The 11,721-nt window shown below is 39.3% G+C and overlaps 1 non-coding gene across 1 annotated transcript; it reads left to right on the forward strand.

Annotated features, from left to right (window-relative positions):
• The first annotated feature begins 1,526 nt into the window (after positions 1 to 1,526).
• On the forward strand, positions 1,527 to 1,599 carry Trnav-aac (transfer RNA valine (anticodon AAC)). The gene has a single exon. It is a non-coding gene; the product is annotated as a tRNA-Val (tRNA).
• Positions 1,600 to 11,721: the final 10,122 nt, after the last annotated feature.

Here is an 11,721-nt window from a genome sequence, read left to right on the forward strand (position 1 = left end):
CAATCTGTTCAGTTTACACCTCTTGTTTCACCATCCGAGCATTGAGGCCCTATTTGGGTGGTTTTAGTCATACCTTATCCCAAAAATTACTGAGACTGAGTCAAATGGAGGCTATTGTGTTTATTATCCTTCAAATATTCCTCGCAAGACTGGAGCTTACAAATTAGACGAAACGTTTACGAACAGTTTACTGTCAAAAACGTTTATATTTTACAGCGTATGAAGTTGATTTTTTTGGTGTTTTCTGGTACCGCTTTATCGACCAGCAGCCAGCAGCAGCTTTATTTCTTTTTCCTTCACAAAAGCGAACTCAATTAATTTTAATTGCAAAGGTTTTGGGAAACTTGGGGAATATTTAACAACTATTCACCGAAGTGGAGGTGGCTAGCGGTGGATATTTACCGAGCCGCGAAGCGGCGAGGTAAATATCCAACGCTAGTCACCGACACTGAGGTGAGTAGTTGTTTTAGTATATACTAAAACAGTGAGATAATATACAGCAAAAAAATTAATTTGGATGTTTTCTTCACTTGTCACGGATGCAAATCGGGATGCCATTTTTTCCCGAGTTGCTCGGAGGTAAATAGCACAGGATATTCGGAGTTTGACGAGCCAATCAGCGCGCGCGTTCAACGCTATCCACTGTTTTAGTATATATTAAGAGCTATTATTAAAATCTTAACCTCGGATAATGCAATTCTCGTGCTCTGATTGGTTCACTCAATCTCGGTTATCAGCTCAGATACCTTGACCTTATATAGTTTGACCTTATATGGTAAATGATTGCGCTTAGCGTTGCTAAACTAAAAACGTTTACGCCAGAAAGCGAAATTTCTTTCGGTATAAAGCGAAAAAAAAAAAAACGTTTTTGTGGAAAGTTTGGATCACTTTCGAAGCTTAGAGATACGCGAAAAGGTAAGAAATGTTTTTGTGATGAGCCTGCGTCTGGCTGACCACGAGGTATTACACATCATCGCATCTTCATCAACTTTTTTCGATTTCACTAGGATTTTCTCGCTTTTTTCGCTCGTATTTCGTACTTCTAAACTTTTGGAGTTTAAGGAATTTAATAAAACAATTATTCCATTCGCGCTTGTTGGATATGAGAGTGGTTATAGCCAACTCGGCGCTACGCGCCTCCTTGGCTATTTACCATCTCATATCCAACGCGCGCTCATGGAATAATTGTTAATTATACCATGTTCTACAAATATCAATAACTATATGCATCAGTTTTGTTGTTTCTACAAAATAAAGTAGGAAGATATATCCATAATTTGTGGGAGTTTTTAAAATATCTGTCACTTTGCCACCCTTTGCATTGGTCAAGTCTTCGCTCCCAGGAGCTCTCTTCTTTTTTCCAGAGGGACTGGAGACGAGCTGTGATAAAGTCGTTTAAATCAGGAAATGACAATTTCCCTAAAGTGAAGATATTTCTCTTGTCAGCGAGTTACGAATGCAGTTCCCATAGCAAAAGCTATAGGATAGTATTAAATTTAGTTAAATTGCATTGTCAACCGTGAAGAGATTCCGTAGTGTAGTGGTTATCACGTCCGCCTAACACGCGGAAGGTCGCCAGTTCAAGCCTGGCCGGAATCACTTTTCGCATTTTGTTAATACGCCTTTTTTTCTTTTATTTTTCGTTTTTGTTATCCTTTACCGAAGCAGTTTAAACATACTTTCATTGACAATTTTCAAAGTTAAAGAGCACGGAGTAAAAAAGGCTGTTCAGGCTTTATTGCTCATCTATCAAGAGAGAGAAGCACACTGCATACATGAAACGAACTTCAAGTAGTTTTTCTCAAGGGTTTACCAGATTTGTAGCCTCAAAAAATACCTCCCAAGTCTTAATTCTGCTCGATGACTCATAGTCAGTTTTTTGAACAACAAGACCGATTTCATTCTGGCCAAAGTACACTAGTTAGGCCCGAACGTCAAGAAGCCGCTGTTTCTCTTTTCCCAGGCTCTCTCGCTTTTTTGAGCCCATGATCAAAGAGACGAAACACGAGAGACGAGTGGACGTGGGTACCACATTTCTTTCAATCCCACATTCAACTTTTATGAGCAAAATCTTCAAGAGATGTGTGCTTTCTTTGCTCAACGACAAAATGACAAAGATATCAAGATGCCAGTGAAGTCCACGATCGCACGCCATTTTCGAGCCGAAAATTTGAACTTTCACGCCGAAGATCTTGGGTGTGACATACCTCTTTTGCGATGTCGGTGCTGTCCGACATTTTCAAAAACCAGAGTATAAATTTGGGTTAGGGTTAGTGTCCCGTCCATAAATGCAATGTTGAATCTTGCCTCTCATATTTCTTTAGAATCCCGAATCCCGGGCTCCAAAAAGCCAAATCCCGGATCCCGAAAACGCTTTTGGGGACCCTTCGGGAGAGATTTGGTTTTATCAACGGAGTTGATAATGTAAATTGGCCACCGTACAGAGACTGCTCACAGGCTAACCAAATAACTTTGTATCATGGTGTCACGCAATGTGACATTTCCGAAATTCAAAATGCCATATTTTCGAAACGAAAGACGTTATGGAACTCGAGAATTGAAAAAATATTTATTTCCAGGTCATCTTTAACCTCCGAAAGATAAAAATTCAAAACACCTCGCAGTTTTGATTTTAGAATTTGATGACGTCACTGTGAGTGACGAGTGCAATTTGGAATAAGTTGGCCTACGAACGCATTACGTCTGCGTTCGCAGGCTAGGAATAAATGGGCAAGCACGAGTATTTTTTTTTCAAAGACGCAGAAAATCACACGAGCCTGGAAGGCGAGTGCAATTTGTAGCCTTTGAAAAAATCTATAAGTGCTCATTTATTCCAAATTGCACGAGAAAAATCATGTGATTACTTAGTACTTTTTAATCGACATCTACATGTTCCAGCACTCGGCAAAGTCTGACTTATTGAGGTTTCTGCTTGGGTGGCCTCATACACCGTAAGTTTTTTTTAGAGACATCACTGCCAAGCCGGTCAATTCTGCTGGAGAGAACAGGACAGCCACAACACCAGGGACTACATCCCCTACTCTTAATTCTCGAATAGTGTGTGGGTTCCTCAAAGTCCCACAGGAAACTTATAAACATAGAAGGTATTTGTGAGACGGGGCCTACGGTTTATAGTCCTTATGCGAGAAGTCTTGAAAGTGTAACCATTTGCAGATGAAATTACAAAGGCAGCACTTTCTCCTCAGTTGGTTTAAGATCCTGAGTATTGATCCGACCGGGGGTCCTAACCCGCGACCTCCCACGTGACAGCCCGATGCTCAACCCGTGAGCCACCGGTACGCGGTATCAAAAATGACGCTCTCTGTTGTAGTCCAGCTTTCTGCAAGCTTGGTAATAATAATAATGACTATAGACCTTATTCATAAATGGCGGTCAATTTATAATTCTTTTGTCGAAGTGCACATTAGCCTATCAAGCCTCGATACCCTACAGTGAATTGAAAAGAATTCTTGCTCTAAAATGAGGCTTGGTAGGCTAATTTGCACGTGGACAAAAGAATTATAAATGTGACCGCTATTTATGAATAAGGTCTATATTAACGTGTCAAATGAAGTCTAGCTGGAGAGAATATCCTCCGCTAATAGGGGACACCTAACTAAAATCTCCAACTAAATAGAAGCAATGAAAATACAAATAAGTTACCATGCATCTAAAGAATAAAAATAACTACAATTAAAATTAATAAAATCATGAATTACATAAGTAACTCCCATCACTCGTCGTCTTAAAATGCCTGAGAGTGGCAGCCGATCTGTCTTTACTTGATAGCTTGCTCCAGAGTCTAGGGCCTAAATATCTTATTGAATGTTTTCCATACTTAGCAGTGCTAAAACTAGGTAGATAGAAATCCATTTGCTGTAAATTATAGGAATGACTGTTAGTCATGTTTCACTTTATACATTAAAATACATATATCTTGTAGTAGTCTCCTATCAAGCAAGGATGGTAACTTGGCTTTTTTTTTAGCAACTGTTGGTAGTTAGACATCATGTCCTTAAAAAACTGCACGCAATCCCCGCTCCTGCACTCTCTCCAGTCTACGAGTATCCGAGGCCCTACAAATATGACAAATTAAATGGCAATGCGTTAAGTGAGGGAGGATGGCTGCCTTACAAAGTTGTAATTTGGCCTCAGTTGGTATGAGATTCCTTAACCTCATAATCACCCCTATTCGCTGACTGAATTGAAATGAAATGGTTACAATAATCATGTGCATGGGAACATCTTTTTCGCAACGTTTTTGGCTCGTGCATGTCGCTAATTATTAACACTGACACTTCACTGACCATCTTTCGCCAGTTAAAATCAAGATGGAAGAGTTGTTGATCCTGGAGTTTTTAATAAAACAATTATTCTACTCTGGATTGCTGGATATAAAATGATTATCCTCGTTGGTTATAAACCACTTCATATCCAGCGCTCGTCGAATAATAGTTAAATAATCTCTTTAAAGGCCCGAGCAAATGGCTTTAATAACCCGATTTTGTTGAACAATGTTGAACAATTTTGACTTCTGGGGGGGGGGGGGGGGGCAAATTGTTTAAACAGCACATGATCTGGTTTCCTCCGCGGACACGGCTAGATCACTGGTCCGGCCAATTCTATTTTCCACCAATCAGAAAGTCGCCTGCCCGCCAAGCACAAAATACAATTAGCTGAATACAAAATACAATAGGCCTTTTTGCAGATACGGCAGCCATTTTGATTTCTATTGTTTCGAAAGACATTATGGGATGCTCAGGGGGCAAATTAATATGTTTTTGCCCCCTGGGCATCCCATAATAGCTATTCGAAACAATAGAAATCAAAATGGCGGCCGTATCGGTAAAAAGGTCTATTGCGACGGGTGGGTGTTGTAAATGAAATGACTGTACTTCATCGGGTTGAGTTAATTTGACCTTGGTCCCGAGCTCCGTGTCCTGTGCGGTGATCAGTTGCTGTTAAGTTCATCAGCTATCGTGGAATCGAAGCAGAAAATGCTCATTTCCAGCCAAGTGCGTGGGGCCGGATTTTTGACGACAAAACATTCACGGAGGTTCGCAAATGCTGTGGCTTTAGCTTTGCGTGAAAAAATCTTGGCTGGGATGGATTTTCGAGTCGCAAACCGCCTCTGAGCTGAATACGGTCGAAATCTTAGTGTGCAGCCTTGACTTCGTCTTAGAACATTGAAAACACGGACTTCCCGAAACTGTAAAATAAGCTCCAAAAGGCACAAGAATACCCCAGAGGTGAGTCATTTTGAAAATGATTGAACGTTAAATTGAGCATTTTTTAGGCTTCATAATCGACTCTATTTCATTTCCCATACAAAGTCTTATAACGCGTTCAAATTCTCAACGCCGGCTGTCTGTAGTGACGTGAGCTTGAGCTGCCTATGGTTTTTATAAAGTTGAAATAGACAAATAATATGTAAATGATCCTTCGAGTCCAATAATAATCGGCCTCCGAACCATTCGTGGTTAATTAACCCCTTGACTATACCGGCGTAGCTCCTCTATTAGAATATAAATAAGAAAAAAAGGATGGTCTATACTTTCAAATTTTTTTTATTGCATTTCTTCATGTGGTAAGCACACTACCAATCACACGATAGTACGTACAGGACGCATGCGTATTTGCAAAAAAAAAAAACAAAAGCAAAAACCAAAAACTCTGTTTGGGGTCCCCCGTTCTACTTTCGATCCAGAGAGGGAGAAATTAATCGGCCCCTGGCCCCTGAACCATTCGTGCCTTATGGTTCTCGGGCTGATAAATCTCTCCTTACATCACGGTGAATGCAGTAACAGTAAGTGAGAAAGGATAATTGACACCAAAAAAGTGCGGGTTGCAAGGAAAAATGGTTTGCATTCGAGTCAGTTAATAACGAACTTAGCCGCGCGAAGCACGCAAGCGGAGCACCATGGGTAAGATTTTTTGGGAAATCTATCCATGCGAGAAATTTTGGTTATGACGTCATGTACGCCCGTCCGCCCGTACAGACTGTCGGGGTGGAGGTGGGCAGGCAGGACAGCCTCTGGGGACTGGAGTATTCGGGAAATTTTCCTTGGCGGGAAATCGCGTGGCAGCGTTGCATTTGGCAACCCGCGTTTTTCTGGCGGGAAATCGTATTAGTGACAAGCAAAGAGCAGGAAAGAGCACGAGAAAAGAGGCGACAAAATTTGAGAAATTCTATAAGTGAAGAAATCCGCGAGAGAATCCGAGGAAGGTGAAGAAGAGAAAATTTCGCTGAGACCCAACGTAAAGCTGAGAGAAATAGAACGAGAGGCAAAACACTTTTTTACAACTGTTAGCTTTCAGGTAAGCTTAATGTTTTCCTTCTTTAATAAGCTTATATGCCTCGTATGCCTCGATGCCTCACATATTTTGAAAACTAGCTAAAAAAGGAAGAAGGCCTGAAAACGTTTGCAATTCCGTGTTGACAGAGATTCTGACATATTTCAACAATCACATTTATAGGCTTTTTGTGTGAGTTGCTTTGTTTGACTGTGAAATTGCAGTCAATTAAGCGAATTTACTACACTTTTATACTGATTGGAGTGTAATGTGAAGTGCTAAGTTTCCACCCCATATGAACCATGTGGGCGTTAGCCCTACTGATGGAAATGGGTCCACACAAGGACTGAGAAAAACTCTGACTAGGATGGAAATTGAACCCACGACCTTCGGGTTAGATCACCGCTGCTCTGCCGACTGAGCTACAAGGTCAGACGGAAGCAGGCCGTGGGAACTGAAGATGTTAAAGTCACGGGGTCTGTGGGTCTGGTCTTCTCGAGCCAGAGGTGAGAGATGGTTTCATTTAGACTAGGACGCCTAAAATGCTCTGTTGTAAACATGGTGGTTCTCGAGTGAAGTTGTCTCTCTGGCCTTTCTGTGGACGAATTCTAGGACCTACCGATACAATTTGGGCAAGTTTTGAAAGCTAAAAACTTCAATCGATGCTGTGTTTTGCTGGTAGGACTGGGTGGCCCGACACTTATAAAAAAAGTTATGAAATGACAATCGAGTGTCTTCCCTTGTCATGGAATGGCAGAATTACCCAGAGTTCTTTTGGGCATGATGGAGGCAACTTGAGAAGCACGAGACTGGCCCTCGGCTGAATCGCGGTCATAAAAAGTTCGCTAAATGAGGTATTTGTTTTCTCACCCTTTTTCTTGTAGAAATCATTTGCGTGGCCTTTCGTCAGTTTTTCTTGTCAAGAGAACAATATAATTTAAATAAAAGAATACCGAGATTTATATTTGTAGATTACTTAAGTTAAACAAACTCTATATCTCTTGGAATATTCACATTGAAAATTGCTTCTTCATACTGTATAAAAGTTTGTTTTTGAATGACTTCCTGCTTTCTCTCCGCTATTCCTTTCATGATCTTCTTAGGCAAGCCTAAAAGCGGAGTTGCTGGGTTTTTTATTCTTACTGACTGTGGAAATAAAAGTTTTCCCGAATCCTCATTTATGGATGAAACGATTACTTTTCTTAGATTTTCTTGTTCTTCACGACTCTTACGAGTGCTAAAATAATATGTATGTGAAGTGAATGTCGTTGGGCTATATGCAAATGTTAATTTTATCGGGATTGACTTTTGCTTGTGAAGGGATTTCAATTGTGGGGTTATATTCGGTTCTCGGAGGTTACGAGTGTGGAGCCTTCGCTTGGTTTAATTAAGACGGTATAATCGAGTACTGATTTCACTATATCAACAAAAAGGCCTTAAAATGGCTTATGAATCGACTCAAAACAGAAGTGAACAACATATTTGAGGTTGGGAAAGTTTATTTCAAGAAAAATACCTTTTTTATCAACTTAACTTAATTGTTAACTCTTGGTATTACGGTATTAAAGACCGCCCATGTTAGTTATTTTAGCGTAGTTATCTGTAGCGTTCGCTTTCCCGCGGTCACCCCGCACGGGTTAGTGTAAAGGACCGCGGAAACTTCGGTTTCCGTTGCTATCAGTTTATCCAACAATTTAATTAATTCAAATTTAGCTAGGCTGAAGTGTCTGCAACAAGTATTTACCACAAGCGTTTCCTTTATTATTGCTGAGAGTTTTAGGATCACGTTTGTGTTACTTTTTAAGCTCTTTGGAAAGTATTTTACTCAAGAGAACCTTGTAACTTTTGTAACATTCATTTATTCGACTAGTTCAGGTGCTACCCCCGAGGCACGTAATCTTACGCCCAGGCTGTTATCTCACTGTCCTTTATTCTTCAAAAGAACTGTATTGCCCGCAGTTAACCAATCCTAGCTAAACTAGAGCATATATAAACGCCAGTTTTTGGTAGTTTGAGAGAGAGCTAGACTGACAGAGTTGGCTGCCGGCAACGGCAGAGTGCTGAAGTTCCAGAAAAAAGAAGTTAAAACGTTGAAGCTGTGTTCACAAAATCTGTCCCGTAACATAATAGTTATGCATTGCAAAGTCGCGTTGTGAGCTTGGGACGCTTGTGCTGTGACTCGTCAGTAAGAACTTGTGGCTGAGAGTCAGATGTTTCTTGTCATTCTTTTTATGGTCCTCATCACGGGTAATAAGCAGCAAAATGTGCAAGGCACAGAGTGTCTATGACTGGGGATGATGTTGGTCTAAGCATACAGCGTTCAATGGCATTTGACTTAAAAATAAATCTGCACTTCCGCTGTCAGTCAAGTCGTCATACACCGGCGAACCATGAGCCCCTTTCTTCCACATGGGAGTGTTTGAATGAAGGTATCTCACCGGAGCGTGTAAGTACGTGGGAGGTTGCAGGTCAGAATGTCACTTAAAGTACCGTTCATGATATAGTTTCAATTAATTTTAATAGCATAATCAGTTGCTTGCTTTTCAGAGAGGTCCTTAGCCTGCAGCGTGGCAGACGAACTTATTCTGTCCCCAGAGTGCAAAGGAGTCTTGTCTTGTTGGATCGAACACGACAAAGTCTCACCTCGTTAATTCCAAAATGTGTTTACTTTGTACAATAAATATTGCACAAATGAAACCTGAAACAGTAAGGTCACGTGGTCACCGAGGGCATAGAATCACAGACTAATAAAACCCTGGGTTTTTATTATCATCTGCAACGCAGACGTGGTTTTTAGTTAACGTCCATATAAACTCTTGTTCTTCGGCCATCGTTGCTTGACAATGTTTATCGCCACAATTTGTATTTTATTCCATACTACTACTAATAATTAACAATTAGACCCGTAGACCGCAAGGGCTACAGGTCAATAGCCCATGAGGCGAAGCTGAATGGGCTATAGACACGTGGCCCTTGAGGGCGAGGGGTCTAATTGTTTTAGTTTAACTCAACTAGTCGGACAGAAAAGGCAACAATAAAGTTAGCAAATGCAAGTTAAAGAAATATTTATTTGGGAATAAAACGAAAGAAAGCGTCATGCTTTTCGCTACTCGAGGACTATTAATAATAGTCCCCTAGTAGCATAGCCAATCAAAATGCAGGATTTGCATTAGTCCACTAGTTGGGTGATACTAATAATTAATAATTATTTCTTCACCAGTTGATAAGTTCTGCTCAACAACTTGATATTGGTTTTTATGATCAATGGTTTCGTGATGAAACAATACCTTACTCAGCTGTACATGGAATATGATGGAGTAGTAGGATTAATAATTCCTGGACTCTACAGTTTACTAGCAAAGGGACTGCTCCTTCACATTTATTGTACAAATTATGCTGGTGGAAAATGTCCTTTGACTGCTTCTAGGCTTGAGCAGCGCCTAATTTCCCTTGATCTGCTCCCATCTTTTGTTGTTGTTCAGTGATGAGATAAAAAAAAAAATCTAATGTGATAATTTCATTGGCTTAATGCCGTGGATATCACATTCCTTATACGGTAGTGTAAGGACTCACTAATTTAAGTCCTTAAAATTCTGTTCTATTCTGTTCACTTTCCTTGCAAATTATTTGTTTTTCGTTTCTCTGTGGTGTACTGTAACATAATGTGTTGGTTCTCCAATCTCACCAAAGTCAAAGGGGTCCCAGAACTAGATAGCCTTGGATTAACCTGGTTTATGAGGGTCTGCAAGATTTTGTGTTATATTTTTTAGCATCACATACTGGTAGACAAGGATGTGAGTTAGACTGGTCATTGAATCATGCTGGTAATGGCAGTTGTAGAGGCTAAAATTTACCGCTTTACAACTGGCAACAGTTCACTGGAAAAGTGAAGTGATACATCATATGTATTATACTACTACTACTACTACTACTACTACTACTACTACTACTACTACTACTACTACTACTACTACTACTAATAATAATAATAATAATAATTAAAAAAGAGACTATTATGAAGCACAACAGAGCTGTTTTAATAATAATAATAATAATAATAATAATAATAATAATAATAATAATAATAATAATAATAATAATAATGATGTGTGAATGGAAATCTGAACTTTGGAACCCTCCAAAAGACCTGCCTCCTAGGAACAGTTAGGAATTTGGGAAATGCACTGAACATCTAAGGGTGTGTAACTTCAATTGACCCTATTCCGGAATAAGAATATGCGAGTGATGATTTAAAACGGTATGTCTGGCATTTTGAAGCAACAAGGATAATAAAGATATGTTTAAAATAGTATGTTAGCAGGTGTTTTTAATGTGAATCTCTGTAAAAACAAAGGATTTCTTACTTCTCTTCCACATATTCCTATTCCGGAATATGGTCAATTGAACGCACCCTAAGGTTGCACGTTGCAACTTGATCTTCAGTTGAACATTACCAGCTTTTTAAAATCAGTTTAGCTGTGAGATGACAAATAATAATAATAATAATAATGATGATGATGATGATGATGATGATGATGATGAAAATGATAATAATATAAATGTGTAAGAGCAATTTTTGCTTCAAAATTAGGAAATTGCCTGAACAAGGTTAATCCAAAGGGTCTGGACTCACAAATGTTATTGCTTGGCATCATCAATTAACTTTAACTTTATGTTAAAATATTAGTAATAGTTTTTTACTTTGTTCCTCTTCAGAGAAGCCGAGCAGGGAGTACACTTCAGTCTGGCCATTTTAAGTGAATATTAAAACAAAATTCAAATCATAAAGAACATTCGGGATACATTTCTGCAAACACCAAGTTGGTCTGGAGTGAATTCATAATAGATTGCTGAGATTGCTACAAAACCTGGACATTACATCAATGGCTAGTTGCCATGTTGAAAACAGAGAAGACCTTGGGGAGGAAATTGCCATTACATTGCAGCATTGACAAGAATGGAACACAGAGGTATGGAAAAACTATTTGAAAATCGAAGTAAAAATCTGTTAATTGCAGGCTGGTCTTTCAATAAGACCAAATCTGAAATAATTAATGTCCATAAAACAAAAGAACAAAGCGAACATAACAATACCTAATTAGCAAACCCTAATTGGAATAACAATGGTTCTTTTGTCCTCCGCCATTTTAGTCTGGTATATGAAAGTCTACCCTAATTGCAATTGTGTCGATAACATATCCATATTCAACTGCAATTTAATTTTGTGTGCGGGTTTTAATTTCATTTGTGTGTCACTTGTAATTGTCATTTCTCAAACTCATTAATAATTCATAAAGTCAACTGTCACAAATCACTGCATGTATACCACATCACGTGCATGTGTTTGGATACCCAATGAAAAACAATATACCACTCTCCAGTGAAAGTGGTATATACCACTAAAATATGCACAATGACAACTTGCAC

The sequence above is a fragment of the Montipora capricornis genome, chromosome 3, assembly GCF_036669925.1.
Source record: "Montipora capricornis isolate CH-2021 chromosome 3, ASM3666992v2, whole genome shotgun sequence".
Taxonomy (NCBI): Eukaryota; Metazoa; Cnidaria; class Anthozoa; order Scleractinia; family Acroporidae; genus Montipora; species Montipora capricornis.